Source organism: Euleptes europaea, chromosome 2, assembly GCF_029931775.1.
Source record: "Euleptes europaea isolate rEulEur1 chromosome 2, rEulEur1.hap1, whole genome shotgun sequence".
In the NCBI taxonomy this organism is placed as follows: Eukaryota; Metazoa; Chordata; class Lepidosauria; order Squamata; family Sphaerodactylidae; genus Euleptes; species Euleptes europaea.
Window position 1 is genome coordinate 93637920 of NC_079313.1, and position 17706 is coordinate 93655625.

Consider the following 17706-nt stretch of genomic DNA (forward strand, 5'->3'; position numbering starts at 1 on the left):
AGAATTTGAGTGTCAGTTTGGGAAATACACAGGATGGGTAAGGAAAAAATAGCCCAGTCTGGCAAACCAGAAGTGCTGGAAAGTGGATCTCTTGCTTCAAGATCCTCTTCCTTGTGGTAATGCTACTACGTAGGTAATCAGCCTTTAGGTCATGAAAGGATTTATATGATGCACACTGAAAGTCATCCTGAACCCTTGTAATAGAGGTGTTTATAAATCTGGTAGCAGGTCTGCGCATCTCTGCTTTGCCATAATTCCCTACTGAAATGAATGAGCTCATCAGACTGACCTACCATATTTGTTAACCAACTGAAAAAAATACCACTATAAAAACATGAAACTGTTTATATGTATTCATTAATGTTATACCGTTCCATTCATGAACTTTTATAAAGGAATCGTAACATAAATCATGAACTTGCATACAAATAACATTAATCAAATGACAAGGTTTTGCAATTTTTCCTTGTTTCACTGTTGCTTTTTCAGAAGTCTGTCACTTTAAATTTCACAGGTGAATCTTAGCTGCTTCCTTAGAAGTCTTACTGATTCTTATCCCTGCTCTTCAAGCACATATTCAGTTAAACCTAACAGACTGTGCTGCTCCGGGTTCCATACCTCTCTCTCGCCAAGGTCTGTGCATCCTAGCCATTACTAACTACTCACTTAGGGGAACTACAGCTTCCATGGTTCTTTGCGAAACTGCACATGTGTCCCACAATGCATGTGGATGAAGGCCAGTTCATCCACCTTCAGGACTGCCTCTCCTCATACACCCCCAAAAGGACATTACGTTCCATGGATTATAACTTGTTGGTGGTCCCTGGCCCAATGAATGTGCAGCTGTCCTTGACATAAGCCTGGTGGAACTCCCTTCCCAGTAACATCAGGGCCCTGCGGGACCTCAAAGAGTTCCACAGGGTCTGTAAGATGGAATTATTCCACCTGGCCTACAATTGAGGACAGCTGTGGATGTCATCTGCTGGCCTCCCTACTCCCCCCCCCCATGTTATTCTGCCCATCTTACGAACTTGGGGGGACTGCCTGACTGCTGAGCCCTCAGTGGTTACTTTCCTAATTGAACGCCATCTGCTGTTTTGTTTTGGTTATTTTTGTAGTATAGTTATATTTATTGTTTTTTTTTGTAGTATATTTATATTTATATATGAGTATTATGGCTTTTGTTGGTTTCAATGTTGTTACCTGCCCTGAGCCCAGCTTCGGCTGGAGAGGGTGGGTTAGAAATGTGAAGTACAAACAAACAAACAAATAAATAAATGCTGTTGTGCTAGACATGCAGCTGCCTGGTGAACTCTAGCGGCTTGATGAACACTTGATCTGATCATCAGTCAATTTATATATTCTTTTCTTTTATTCTCTGCTCTTATGACAACAGTCTTGAGCACAAAGACTTCCAACAAGAGAAAAACAAGTACAATTTGGATATTCATGACTGGCAATTGCGATGCAATCTGCATGCACAAGCATTGAGGTATACCTTGGCGAGACCTGAGTTCAGATCTGTCCGCCATGAGGTTCACTGGTTGATATTGAGCCAGTTACTCGATCTCTCAGACTCTTTTATCTTACTGGGTTGTTGTGAGGATAAAATAAGTAAAGGAACACTATGTCATCTTGAACTTCTAGAAGGAAGCATAGGTTCCTTCTAGGTTCTAATTAATAAACATATTCTTATTCTAATTAATAAACATATTCTTGTAGCCACAAGGCTGATTTGCCAATCTCTACATTCCACAGTAAACTGTCCAATTCCTAATATGCTTTGTGTTACGTTCCTGAATCTCTGTCTGATACTCTTTTATTCATCCAAATGACAAGGATGGTGCTCTTTCTTTTCTGTGTGCTGACCTTTAGCTGCCTGCCAAAGGCTAAAGTACCATTTGAAAGAACTTGTAAAGTATACATTGAGATCCCTGACCTAGCCTATGAACTCCTGTACTGCCTGAGGCAATACCTCTATGGTGAGCTCAAACTGACTGTTGGTTCCAGCTTCAAAAATCAAGTGACTGTGTCAAACAAATGTTTAAAACCCTGTTCAGGAGCATTCCCCACATGGGGAAGGTGACCATGGCAAAAAAGAGAGGAGAAAGTGAACCTGAACATATTATATCTTCCCTTCAAAGCTAAATCTAATTGCAATCTAATCAGTGAGAAAATGCTTTCGTCTTTTTTTTCGGAAACCAGCAGCTGGCTTGGAATTGCGCTTTGGAGAGCATATGGGAAACACCAGAGTAAATTTCCTTTGGTCCATCCTGAATCTGCTGTTCATCAATTTCATTGGATGCCCTTGAGTTCTAGTATTTTGGGAGAGGGAGAAAAAGTTCACTCTGTCCACTCTCTCTACCCAGTGCATAATTTTATCAACCTCTATCATGCCCCATTTAATTGTCTCTTTTCTAAACTGAAAGATGAAATGTATGTGTTTTTACTGAATTATTTTATAATTTTAAATGTTTTTCCAATGTTTTAATGTTTTTATGTGCGCTGCATTGGGGACCCTGATTGAGTGGAAAGACAGAATATACATGTTTTAAATAAAGAAATATGTCCCAGACTTTTCAGCCATTCCTCAGAACAAAGGTACTCCAACCCCTCAATCACTTTGGTTGCCTTCTTGCATACTTTTTCCAGCTCTGCAATGTCCTTTTTGAGAGCTGGTGACGAGAACTGCACACAGTATGTGGGTGCATTATAGATCTATCCAGGGGCATAATAATATTTGCTGTTTTATTCTCAATCTCTTTTCTAATAATCCTCAGCATAGAGTTTGTTTCCCCACCCCCCACTGGCTCAGTACACATTTTCATTGAGCCATCCTCTGTTAAAGCCAACTCTTCTTCTTCTCCTTCTCCTTCTCCTCCTCCTTTTGAATTCTGGGTTTGGGAAAATGTAAGCAACTTCAATGGCTGGCATGAGTTGTCTTGGATAGTTGTCTTATGCTGCTGATGTAGACACTGGTCAGTCAGTATGTTTGGCTTAATAAGATGTTATTTACCAGCTGGTGTTACTTACCTTTGCGCCATGAAAAGCTTCAACTGCTCATTTCCACACATTAAGACTCTGTTAAAGGGGCAAGACATTTTTCTCCAGGTTGTTAGCAACAATATCTGCCTACTTAAGTCCTTACTACTTGGACAGGCACTGGTTCTTCAGGGTCTCAGCAGAAGAAGATCTAGCCAAACATCTGCTACCTGAGACATTTTAACTGGAGATGTGGTGGGAATGAACCTGAAGTAAAAATATGTACTCTGACAGAGCCAAAATAGTTTTCCAAAGTGAATTTCAAATCCCATTTGTATTGTGAAAGATCTAGTGTGTCAGGAGTAAATGGACACACAATCCACCAGAAAGTTACCCTGAAGATGCTTCATTAAAATCAATAGGAAGCCACAAGAGTAATTAAAGCTTTACCCAATTAATCTACAGATTAAATAAAGTAATGCTCGAAGCTCTGAAAATAGCATTGGCCAGTGAAATATGGCATTGATTTTGTGTTTTTAATTGAGTGTTCACATTTATACATCAGGGTAGTAGGACCTGCACGTGACTCTATTCCTATTAAAGCAGAAACAATGTGCAGAAAGTTGCAAATATTTGAATTCATTAAAAAAAAAAAACTATCTCCTTTGCTATATAATGTGTGCGTGTTAAGTGCCATCAAGTTGCCTCCAAATCATGGCGATCCTATGAATCAATGTCCTTCCAAACATCCTATCATTAACAGCCTTACTCTGGTCTTGCAAACTGAGGGCCAAGACTGCACTATAAATTTTCTCACTTAATAGAGCTTGTTGACCAAAATAGCAAATGTTCTATGAGAAACTAAGAAAACTAATGCTAGAGTTGCCACATTAGAATCTCCCAACCTTAACCCTCCATGCTCAGTATGCTGTCAGGGAAGGCCATTTTTAAGAGCAGGAAGGGTGAAATGGTAGCCATAAAACTCCAGTAATCAAATGTTAAAATAATAGCTCAATTCATTAATACAATGACAAGCTAATGGGATGTCTGTCTTAATTATCAGATGGAGCCACAGATTTCATTTTAGCGTAATTGTTACTTAAGATGGCTATCCTTCCCTTACAGACATTTTGCTGCAGGGTGACTTGGTGAACAATTGAGATTCCATTGCTGGAGTTAATTATAAGGGCACAATAAATGCTGACAGACTTCTATTTTAGTATCTATTACTTTATGGAAATATCCTTTGAGGGGGCAGAATGTTTTTAATGTTAACACACCACCACTGTGAAGGTTCTCAACTTTCATATATCCATACAAGGAAGCATACTGAGAATGCTGAATATAGCTGGCTTATCCCATGCCACAGTACAATTACAAGGCCTTATAATATTCATTAGCAGAGTTCCTAAGCATTGGAAGGTGTGCATTGTCCTTAATGACTGAATATGAAACCCAGTGGTGGCAGTTATGCTGGAAAGAGCCAAAAGAGCCAATACCTTAATGAAGTAGCTTAGTTGTTCATTGAACTACCATTAGCTCCACTTCCCATGTGTCTGAGAAATCAACGTGTGATTCCCATTCCAAACCACTAATGACTTCATCTTACAGTTTCTGGATCCTAGATTAGTCTAGCACTTGGAAAGCACAACAGAATAAACAGAAGAACATGTGCAGGGAAGCTTTTAAATACCACTTCCATTGTGCATTTTGGGAAGCTGCTTCTCCATCCCCATGTCTTGGCTCATCTCCATTCAGATGAAGAACCTGCAGTGCATGTGGACAGACAGACAGACAGACAGACAGACTCTATAGGATAAACAAGAGCCAGTGCAATGTATCTAGAGAACCCAGCAGTGCATGGTCTGAGCTCCCTTTCAGGAATACAGCCAGCTAATGGCTATGAAAACAAAGGCTGTAAAAGTTGGCAAAGGTTCCAGTAACTGGACTGGGAAGACAGAGACTAACAGAAGATGTTACATTCCAATGATCTGTGATATTATTCGCTGCTATTATTAGGATTAGGATGATGATGATGATGATGATGATGATTTAGCTGTCAAGTCACAGTTGACTTATGACAACTCCATGGGGCTTTCAACACAAGGGATGTTCTGAGGTCGTTTGCCATTGCCTGCCTCTGCATCACTACCATGGTATGCCGTGGTGACTGCCGATCCAAGTACTAATCATCGCTGACCCTGCTTAGCTTCTGAGAGCTGACGAGATCAGGCTAGCCTGGACCATCCAGGCCAGGGCACTTTTATAATGCTACTGCTCAAATATTTGATGGTATATACATTATTTATATCTTCATAGTTCAAGGGAGCTTACGAATCACAGTTTAAAATACACACAACAAAACCCCAATGAAACTGCCAGCCCCCTAAAAATGTTTGTAGTATTAAAAGCCATGACAAATAAAATCAATGTCTTGTGGTACCTCCTAAAAATTTCTTGAGACAGCACCCACCTCATCTCCAGAGGGAAACCATTCCACAGAGTGGGAGCTAAAACACAAAAGGCATGGGCTCTAGTTAATGTCAACTTGACTACCTTCAGTGGAGGAACAACCAGTGTGGGGCAGCCTGAGGACTGTAGGTGGCACATGGGAACATAGGAGAAGAGGTGATCCATTAGATATGTGGGTCCTAAGCCATGAAGGGATTAAAGGTCATAACCTTGAATTGAACTTGGAAGCAGATTGATAGTCAATGTGGCTGTTTTAGAAAAGGGAAGATGTACCTGGTCAGCCAAGGGGTCCGCAAAGGGGTCACTCCCATCCTCCAAGCATTTGTAAGCCAAGCTGCCCATCGGTTTTCAGGTTCAGAATTTCAGCGTTGCCGAGGACTGGTGGAAAGAGCCGATTGGCAGGCTGGGGTCTCAAAGTCTGGGGGCTCCCTTCATATCTGCGGTGCATAGCATGATGTCCATACAAATTAGCTTCCAAACTGACGAAAATGGCTTAAATGCAAGAAAAACAAGGCACGGAAAACATTTATTTTGGTGGAAAATGATATTCTGTGAACAGTCCTTTATTGCAATCATCAAAAATCTGATTTCTAGAGTTGGTCACAATGTGGGGAAACGAAGCTTCTACTCAAGGTGTCCTTCAGTTTGAGAGCAGGTTTTCTTAGGGAGGGTGATATCAGAGCCAGCCGAAGTCTTGACCACGGTGGCTGTCTGAAGGAGATTGCTCCTCTGCATGGGTGAGGGAGTCTCCTTCAGAAGCCTGGTGGTGTGAGCAGCTGTTGAAGCCAGTTCTTTTTAGTTGGAGGATATATACCTCTGGACAGGACTTGGCAAGCCCTGTCTTTTAAAAAACCCTTATGCTTGATCCAGATCAACACACTGAATGGTTGGTCAGACCAAGTTTTCTCTGATTACATGACCCTAACCTCAAAAACCAGGTCAGGGTTGACAAAAACAGTTTAAAAAGATAGAAAAATGGGAGAAAGCACAGATCCATGCATCTGAGCAAAGGCGAATAGCTGAACCCAAAAAAGCCGAATAATTATAGCCGAACCTGGAAAAGCCGAATAATTATTCAGCATTTTTGGGATCACATATTTGGCTTCGGGGAGATCCCCAGGTTTTTGTGTTCGGTAAAACTGAAACCTGAATATACCTGAAACGGCTAATTTCAGGTTTATTTTTTGTTCAGTTTTATTGATATGTACAACCCTACTAGCCAATCTAGCAAAACACACGAATCAACTTTAGTGGGAAGACATAGTTGGCATGGAGTATCCGGAGAAACACTATTTTGCTGCTAACTTGTCTCCCCCATACATATTTTGTGTGTAAAGTGCTGTTAAGTTGCAGCTGACTTATGGCAGCCCCAGGGGCATGCAAGGCAAGTAAGAAGCAGAGGTCATTTGCCATTGCCTTTCTCTGCAGTCTTCCTGGATGGTTCCCTTCCAAGTACCAACCCTGCTTAGCTTCTGAGATCTGATGAGATTGGGCCATGCAATTCTGCCTCCCCTCCCCTATACATATTAAATATCAATCTGTTCCCCCTCCTGCTAAGCAGGCTGCTGATGTTTTAAATTAGAATATGGCCTGCTAACAAGGAACCTCCTCACTACCTCTTCCCTTCCCAATGCCCAGAAAAAGACTTGAAAGATTGAAATGAACATCATGCAGAGTAAGTAGGCTTTTCCTTTTATTGCACAATAATCCCCTTAAAGTCTGGGAAAGTAAATTATTTCTATTGATGATGTCTTTACAGCACAGTGTTTCCTGGGTGACAGATTTCATGTTAAGCAGCTGAATACTATAATCTTTTGCCACAAATGTTCTGCACATACAAAGCCCCTGATGTGCCCAGGAAAGTAAGAACAACTGTTTAGTTCTTCATGTACTGGACAGAGCCTGTTTCTGAGTTGTGCATTTTGGGCATTTCTGCAGTTCAAAGGGATTTAATTCATGAGCAGAACATACTAAGTACAGGGAATTTTTCAGATTATAGTTGAATTGATGGTTTCCACCACTGGATATGCCTGAGGCAACTGTCAGGTTATGCCTTTATGTGACCAACTCAAGCATTACAAAGCAAGACGCAAGCTTTCTAGTTTACCTGTTCACCTGGAGAAAATGGCCGCTTTGGCATTTGGACTCTATGGCATTGAAGTCCCTCCCCAAACCCCACCCACCTCAGTCTCCACCCTAAAAACTTCCTGCCGGTGGCAAAGAGCTGGCAACCCTAGTGACAGAGCAGGGGAAAGAAGAAAAAGAGTAGGTTCCTGTCCCATCTGGGGTTCAGGCTGTCCACTCGCACTGACAGCTACTTGTGCCACCTTGTCCAAGGCTTGGAGAGCCAGCTAGGTAGCCACTGCTTATACCTGCTCCATCCATGGTTCAGGCTTCCAGTGATGGCTCCCACCTGCCTCACTGGGGGGGGCAGCAGGGGCCCCTGGTGTGTGTGTGTGTGGGGGGGTAGCAATGATTCTCAGGTCCTATCCTGGACTTTTGAATCAATAAGACTGCTTCTGACCCTTGGGGCCCAAAGTAGAATAATTCATGGTTTGGAAATACTCATTCATTGTCAGGCTGAGCACCTCATATCATTGGTTCAGTGATTTGTGACATGTGCTCACAATTTAGTGGCTTTCTTGGATTGCCTATTCTTGAAGGAGATGACAGGGTATGAACTGCTTTTGCACCTATGCAATTGGTGGCATTAATCACGATAGCACATATGGGATAAACCTTCAGTTGCAGATGGCAGTGTCAATGTGTAAAAAATCAGCTACATTAGAATATGTGTATGCTGTTTTGGTGCCTGTGTATAGGGATGCCAACCTTCAGATACTAGCTGGAGATCTCCTGCTATTACAACTGATCTCCAGTTGATAGAGATCAATTCACCTGGAGAAAATGGCTGCTTAGGCAATTGGACTCTATGGCATTGAAGTCCCTCCCCTCCCCAAACCCCACCCACTCAGGTTCTGCCCTAAAAACCTCCCACCAGTGGCAAAGAAGGAGCTGGCAACCCTACCTATGTAGTTGTTGGTATTTATCAGTAACTTGATTTTTTCCTAATAGCATCTGATTTTAATCTGTAGTATTTTAATAATTACCTGTAAGCCACCTTGAACCTGGAAGAAAGGCAGGGTACAATTGATGGGCTATATTCATTTACTGCTTAAGAGCTTTCAGTGTTGCTCACCTTCATGATCACACTATGGACACTTATTCCCACTGTGACCGTAATATCATGCCTTGTGATGGAGGGGTGGGAGTACATCTGCCCTCTGTCATGCAGATGATGTCATTCAGTGCCTCCCCTGAACAATTTCTCCCCATTTTCCCCCTAAGGGAGATAAATTATGCAAGTATGTGACTGGTTACTGCTATGGAGCACTTAACTCATATATTAACTTATTTCAGGTGGGTTTTGAGTTAGGTTGGGGGAGGGGGAAGAGAATCTTGTTCATTCTCCTAGATATCTCAGTAGCTTTTCTACACTAAGTTGTGGCATTGTTCTGGAATGCACCCCAGAATTGGTGATTGAAGGCATTGCCTTGAATTAGATCTGATACGTTGAGGGGGTAGATTCTATGAGGTTTCTCAGGCTTTAGTGCTATCATCCATGATCTTTATCATCTCTTTGAAACCCTGTAAAAGGACATCCAGAATAATTGGTTGTGTTTTCATAATGTGAAGATAACATCCAGCTGTATTTCTCCTTTTCATCTTTTCCAGGTGATATGATGTTGACCCTAAACACAGTCAGTAATGGTCTGGTTGGGAGTAAATAAAATTAAACCCAAGTCACATCAAATGGAAATTATGCTGGTGGAAGACCTGCTAGACAGGTTGGGAAGGATTATCATAAATGGGACCTCGCTTTCCTGATTTACTAGCTGTGATATGTGTTGGAAGATCAAACATTTGCAACTGTCATCCATCCGTAGTGATTTTTAGATTAGACTATTGTAATGCACTCTACAGGTGGCCACCCTGGAAGACAATTAGGAAACTTCAGCTGGTATAAAATGCTACTGTCAGACCTTTATGTGGTGATAGCCAGCAAACTATATCATATATATATGTTTCCAGATAAAGTTCAAGGTGCTAACTTTAGTTTTTAAAGCCCTTAAATAGTCTGGATCTTGGTTATCTCAGAAAGTACTTGCTCATATACCCTAGTGATACCATCTGGAGAGATCTGGCTTCAGATCTCAAGAAAAGATTGTGCATGGCAGGCCCATCACAGTGGTTGCTCTGGAATTCTGGAATGCCCTCCTTTGGTTCTATCTTTACAGAGGTTTCTCATGTGTTCCTCAAACAGGACTTTAACAGTTCTGTTTAATTTTCCTGTTCTCTTATTTACTGCCACTGTTCACTTTGTGTTACTTGATGTAAATTGCATTATTATTTGTATTATCACATTTATTTATTTATTTTTGCTTTATGTCACTTTTGAGTTTTTGCTTTATGTCACTCTGAAGCTTTGCAGCTTTGGCTGGGATAGAGCGGGATATAAATTCAAAAACAAACAAACAAATAAAAACCCACTTAAAAATCTCATAAAATAATGATTGGCTGGTGGAAGGGAGAGAGGACCCATTCTGTATCATGCAAAGTATGCTGCTGCAGTTAACATATAAGCCAGGGAAGCATTATTGTGTACAGTCACAGAATGAATACATGCAGAGGTAGGTCTTCCCCACATCTCTCATATCTAAGGCCAACTCTGTACCCATTAAACAGCCTTGCTGGGCAGTGAGTCCATCACAATCTTGAAGTGTATAATTTGAGTGTCTCTATGAGTGTGTGTGATTACGAAGATGGCTATCAATTCCTCTTCTAAATTAGTTGCCGGCAATTGGTGTTTCATCAGAATGATGAGAAGTGGGCCCTCCATCACTAGGTGTGTCCTGGAAAGGCAGATTTAAAGCTTAGCACATCAGCAGCACTTAGTGCTCCAAACCGATCATCCTCCAGTGGGAAATTGGAGAAGCCTAATTTGGAAGTCAGGAACAGCCAGCTATTGCTGGCCATGCTGATTGTTAAATCCACCACTGGGTCCTAGTACACCATTGGTGTGTTGTGCATAATTAATGGAATGTTGCAACTTGATGGAGGCAGTAGGAATGGTTTTCTATTAGAACCTCTGTGGGATAAACAATAGCACATTCCCATCACTTGATTCTCTTGCTAATGATGTCCTCAGTGCATCCCAATTGCTGAATCAGTCTGGGCCTTCCCATATGGGAATACAAATAATCAGATTCCATAAATAAGCCATTTTGGCTTGGGCTGGAGAATCTACTCATTAGGCCTCAGAAAGGGGCTTACATGTTGACCCAAAAGCTAAACCCATGACTAGAATAAAATATTCCACTTGTGATTTATTCTCCCAGCAGAAGAAAGAAAGCTCTAAGGATCTGTGTGGTGCTGTTGAATACATTTAGCTATCTGTCGCTAGTACTCATTGGTAAATTTAAATTTCAAATTATTATCCATCTAAACTTGTTAACTCAAAAGAATATTTATGGGAATAAAAGAAATGGGATGTTTCTGTGTATTATTGTTGATTCCAAACAATTATTTGTGATTAAATCTAATTGCATATCACCCTCCAGCAAAGTTTTTGTAAAGAAGAAGGATGTTGGGATTTGAACAACTGCAGGTCAAATTAGTATGGTGATTGTGTTTGATAATTAAAAAATGCCACCTCATGTTAGCTTATCTTGAAAAACAGTCTGGAGGAAGCTATGAAATAATACTGATAAAATGTGGTTAAGAGAGATTGGGAGATAGCTAAGTAAAAGCTAAGACTGCTGATAAGGAGTGAAGATATCTAAACATTAGGAACCTGTTCTAGAGAACAGCTGTGTTAAATCTGATGTAGGAAGAGCGGTGTTGTGGCACATTGAAGATTCCAGAGGCCCATTTCCCTAGTCCATAAAGTACCACATAATTCTGTTTTTGCTGAACTTGGAATAGAACTAAGCAGAACAACTTCAGGATGCCACTGCTTTGCAGACAATATCAGCATATGGATGAATGTTGTTATGCAAGTTGTCAAAGCTAAGCCAAATGTCTCGGAGATGGCTTAATGCTTTTGTAAAGGGATACATTTAGCCAGCCTTGGAAGAAGAGGCATGGAAAATGAGGATGACAGAAAAGGATAGCTGAGCTAACAATGAAAAGCATTGCAAGGGACATTGCATACATTACTGCTTGGCATCTGCTGCTTGCATATCTTATCTGTCGCATTCCTTTTCATACATTGCACCAGCAATGCAGCCAGAGGAAGCACATTTAATTGTACTTCCTTTCACCTTGCCTCATTATAATGTGGGAAACCTCCCTGAGGCTACCCTGGAAAACCTTTACAGATGGGTAGACCCAGGAGTTGTGATCTCGGCATACATCATAGCCAGGCTCAAAGCACACACAAGAATATTCATGGCACCAAATGTATATATCTCAAAAAATCAATCTTCTCTGGAGTCGCTGCCACTGCCATGTCAAAATGGCTGTGTGGATTGACTGACTCTGTACTACTTACATACAGTAACTGTTTTCTTCCAGAATGGTGGTGATACCTTCAATGCTCCCATATTAAAGAAGAAGAGTTGGTTTTATATGCCAATTTTATCTACCTTTTAAGGAGTCTCAAAGTGGCTTGCAATCACAATCCCTTCCTCTCCCCACAACATGTACCTTGTTAGGTAGGTGGGGCTGAGAGAGTTCTGAGAGAACTGATTAGCCCAAGGTCACCTAGCTGGCTTCATGTGGAAGAGTGGGGAATCAAACCCGGTTCTCCAGAATAGAGTCCACCACTCTTAACCACTACACCACGCTGGCTCTCAAAAACATCCCATACATAATCTTATTACATGATTTATTGGGTGTCCAAATCTATAGTTTTGACAGAGGTCAATATATGAGAGGGAAACAGTGATATGCAGATTACAATCTTTATTCCCTCTGTTGGTGTTTCCCGTGGCAAAAGATGGTTGCCAGAGCTGTGAGAGGTGAAAGAAGGTGGGTGGGATTTGACAGGGCTGCTGAGAGCCACCACAGGCCCTCAGACAAAGATTCCATCTCCCCTCTCCCTACATGACCCTGATCCAAACCAAATATCACACACACACACACACACACACAGTCACTTGGCTGTCTGTTAGCAGGCATCAATAACAAAAAACATAATTGGAATATCTTAGCCCAGGTTATCTCCAGATCCACCCCTGCATGCTAATTGCAATGGAAGCTAAACTTGTATAGTGGTCAAAGTGTCTGACTGGGATCTGGGAAATCCAGGTTAGAATCCCCACTCTGCAATGGAAGCTTGCTGGGTGACCTTGGGCCCCTCACCACTCTCAGCCGAACCTACCTCACAGGGTTGTTGTGAGAATAACATGGAGGAGAGGAGAATGATGTAAGCTGCTGGTGGGGGGGAGAGAGAAATTAGAAGAGGGGGTTGAGGAAAGGCAGATCATGAAAGGAAGAGAGCAAAACCAAGGAGGAGAAAAGTGTGGGAAACAGAAATGTAAGAAAAGACAACTAAAGATTTTTTTAAAAAAATCTTGCTACCACACACTGATGGGGCTACCCCTTTGCAAAATCTGGCTGTGCAAGAGCTGGATGGAACTAAAGGGAAAAGCAAACCATAGACCGGTGGAGATAATGACTTTGTTAGGAGGCTGCATCCTGGGAAGAACTGTAGTTTGTCTTGTCTGGTCTTGCCTTGCTCCAGTGCTGGTTTGGCTGATGGGTTTAATAGGATCTGATCAGCAAACGGTTTTCCTCAGCCTCCTACTAAACTTTGCTAAAAGATCCAGCCAGCAGACTCTGAGTGCCTTTCACTGTGTTGTGCCTTGCCTGCGCCCCTAGTGGCTGCAGCCAGAACTGCATTGGAATTTTTAATGCATTCCGTGAGTGCAGCATGCTGGCTTCAGGGGCTCTGACTGACTCCCCCCCCCCATTTTGTCCCCCCAGTCTCCCCCTCTCAGTGGCCCTGGGATTTGGAAGCCCAAAGAGTTTCCGGTTTATCAGAACGAGACTTGAGGGGTGTGATGGCAAGCATGCAGAAGGTCCCAGGTTCAATCCTCGGCATCTCCAGTTAAAAAGGAACCAGGCAAGTAGGTGACGTGAGACCCTGGAGAGCCGCTGCCGCTCGGTGTAGACAATACTGACTTTGATGGACCAACGGCCTGATTCAGTATAAGGCAGCTTCATATGATGGATTTCCCAGTTCTCTTCCTTGCCTTCAGTGAAACAGAGGAAACCTGGTGATGCCGAGGGATTGGGGATCTTACAAAAGTGTCAGGGATGCCAGTCAAAGTAATCTCCTACACAGCCAAGCATTTCTGTCTGTAAGCAGAATCTTTATAAGGCGTTGTTATGAACAGCAGTGCATACACAAAGGGCACTTTCTCACAGCCCAAATAATGCACTTTCAATCCACTTTCAATGCATTTTGAAGGTGGATTTTACTGTGTGAACTGGCAAAATCCACTTGCAAACGATCGTTAAGGAGCACTGAAAGTGGATTGAAAGTGCATTATTTGGGCGGTGTGAAAGTGCCCAAAGAGATGAGATAAGAAAGCAAGGGCTTTCCCCCTTCTAAATAGTGGATTCTTCAGAATTCTGCATAGGCTTGTTTGAATAATTACACAATAACTCTATGGCTTTGAAGCAAGCATGATGCTCTGGTGCAGACAGACTAAACATAAAGAAGAGAGATAATTTTCATGGGTGCCATTTTGAAACCTTCTGAATCACCTCTGGATGCAGGTCCTGGACTTGCCATGTTCAACAGCAGAGGTTGATAGGATGAAGCCTTTGTGGAGAGGATATCTGCATTTTATATTAACTTTCCTAAGCGTCATTTGACCTTGTCAGTGCAGATAAAGCCCTGTGAAGTGCACACCAGGCAAAATGTAATTTTAATTAAGTATAGTTATATCCGGCCAAGGTGGCATGGAATACAAATGACCCTGCCACCAATGAATCCTTTGCATTTAGATTCAAGTGTCTTTTGTAACCCACGAGGCCAGAAGATACAATGACCTCCCCGAGGAAGCATTTGGGGAAGGAATTCTTCATCTTGTGGTATCTGGTTGCCTGCAATGCTGAGATGCCCCTAAAAAAACACTGCAGTATCTTCATTTCTCCATAGTGTTGTGCTGCAGAACCTTCCATACTGTTTCTTTCTCTTATTTTTCTCTTTCAGAATGACAGTATCCCAGTTTGTTTTGGTTATGATGGAGCCAGCAACAAAGAGGACAGTTTACACCTTGTGTGTTATAGCATACACTTGCCCACTGTGGTATGTGTGGAGGTGGTGGTGGTGGTAGTAGTAGTAGAAGAAGAAGAAGGAATTGTTTTTTTTTATATACTGACTTTCTCTATCACTTAAGGGAGAATCAAACTGGCTTTCAATCACCTTCCCTTCCCCTCCCCACAACAGACACCCTGTGAGGTAGGTGTGGCTGAGAGAGCTCTAAGAGAGCTGTGACTAGCCCAAGGTCACTCAGCTGGCTTCATGTGTAGGAGTTGGGAAACCAACCCGGTTCACCAGATTAGCATCCACAGCTCATGTGGTGGAGTGGAGAATCAAACCGGGTTCTCCAGATTAAAGTCCACCGCTCTAAACCACCTCTCTTAACCACTACACCATGCTGGTAGACCAGCACCCTGCATGATCCATAACTGACTCCATGTAAGCAGAGGCAAAACCTGACTGTACCTCATCAGATGATTCTTTGCTTCCTATCTGATATTTCCATGGAGCAGCAGCAAAAGCGCTTCCAGAAGGAAAAGAAATGTACATAAATCTACCGTGTGTGTAAAAAGATGCCACACTGAAAGTGCACACGCAATGTTAAATGGCCTCTCTTGGTTTCCATAGCTGACCATTAACAATATCCAGGAGTGATGCATTGGAGGCTAATAGATATATTTATCATGATTCTCCTAGTGATTATTCTTCCAGGCAATAGAGGTGCCAAGGAACAGGGCTGTGCACTTGTTTAAAAAAAAGGATTCAAAGTCAGTTCTTTAGTCTTTTTAAAAACTTTAGTCCATTTCTTTTGTTTCAGAATTAAAAGCAGGCATGTGCATGAATCAATCCAAAAGGCTTTTTTGTGAGCTTCAATAAGAGACGCATCTCTGAATGTAACCTCTCCCCAACCCAATTGGGTTTAAGATCTCCTGGGCTGTGCCCTTCTCCCAAGGGATCCACCCCACCAAAGTGCAAACTGAAGAAATGGAATCATTCCCATCTTAGGAGCAATTAAAATTCCTCTTTGCATAATGGGCCCAAGGAGGCAGGACCACATTCACATGTCAGTTTTCCTTCCTTCCCTGGGATCCACAAGCAGTGGAGATCTTTTTAATAAAAATGAAGAATACAGGAGAGGTGAGATCATCTCCGAACCTCTTGTGCCTTGCCTCAGTGTGATCTGGTACTTTCAGTCTTTTGTCTCCCAGATCTCATGCTCCTAGATCTTGGAGAAGGCTGAAAGAATCTCAGTAAGTCAAGCGATGGGTTAGGTTTTAGTTCCACTAGTTGGCATACACAATTTTTGTTTAAAAATAGACCCTGTCTTCTTGACATGTGAATGGGAGGTGACTCTCCATTTCCCTTATAGCAGCTGAGGAAAGGGGATTTAAATGGGGCAATTATGCAATTGGGTGCTTTAACATTTTCCCATGAATATCAAGGTAAGTTGAGGCTGATATTTTGGAAATATGATCCTCATCAGTGATCTCTCAGGTAGAGACACACCAGATTAATCACAGATCCCATATATCTCATCACGTTTGGCCCTGGCTTTAGGTAAGGGAGGTATTTCGATCAATTCCTCCTGACTGTAACATGCCTGGTCTGTCTGAACTAGAGAGTATAAGCAGTATATTTGTTGCTGGTTACTGCAGACATGCTGCTATGTCTATTGTACTGTGTGTGTGTGTGTGTCTGTGAAATGTGGCTTGCTTCTTCCACTCCCCCAAGCCTGCAAAGCAGGCAAGCTTCTTATGGATGGGAGAGCTCGAGCCTCTGCCTCTATCTACATGCCACAACTCAGTGTCAGAGGGTACAAGCAAAACTTTGCATCTGACTGCTTGGTAAGTAAGTGTGAGTGTATGTGTAAAGTGCCATCAAGTCGCAGCCGACTTATGGCAACCCTGTAGGGTTTTCAAGGCAGAAGTCATTCAGAGGTGTTTGCCATTGCCATTGCCTCTGCACAACACCCCTAGCATTCCTTGGTGGTCTCCCATCATATTACTTACCAGTGTTGACCTTGCTTAGTTTCTGAGATCTGATGAGATCAGGCTAGCCTGGGCCATCCAGATCAGGGCTAGCAAGTAAGTACATACCCTAAAATGAAACAATTTTCACATATAAATCAGAACCCACCCACCCCCATCTGCCAAGCTGGGAAAATGGAATGATTTACAGAAAATGGAAGTGCACATAAATGCTAGTCAGACTGGTCCTCTTTGGCAAGGTCACTGGAAAACAGTTTTGGTTGGATGGCATCCCTATCAGGGACATTTTGGCTGAGTTAGTCTATCCCTTTCCTTCACCACCTACTACCTGTGGCCTGGAAAAGTGAAATTAGAGCAAAGCAGTAAACTATCAGATTCAAATACTTCTGGAATATCAGAACTAATTCTGTTTGAATTGAGAGCGTATGCTATATTTACAAAGGGCGTTCAAGTGCATAACCCTATACAAGAATTTAGACAGCTATTGGGTCTTAATATCCCTTCTAGTCAATATTTCTGGTACTGCTAAAAAAACATGTTTGCAGATCATAAATCAATGATCTTCAAATAATTGCTTAGTATGCGTCAGTAAATTCAGGATCCTATTGGGTGATCCATCTGCGCTTCTTTCCATTTTTTTAATGAGAATGAGAGATTACTCAAGTTATGCTTCTAAAGGCAGGCCACCCAAGAAAACATTGGCCAAAGTGGGTAAATCATGTATGCACGTGCCTAATGTAGACTTTCCATGCAGTTGAGCATACAAAACATGCCTTTTGGGTTCTGTGAATGCTTTGTAGAGAGTCAAACATGTAACTAAGGTGAATACGTTCTTAATGTAAGCACTGTGCACAAAAGTTGTCAGTTTAAATAGGAATTTTGTAGTGCACGAGAACACCGTGAACACTGCTTCTGGTTGATCTCAACTGTGCAGACAAATTGTACAACTTTGACTGTCAGCAGTGAGGACAAGTTCAGGATGGGTTA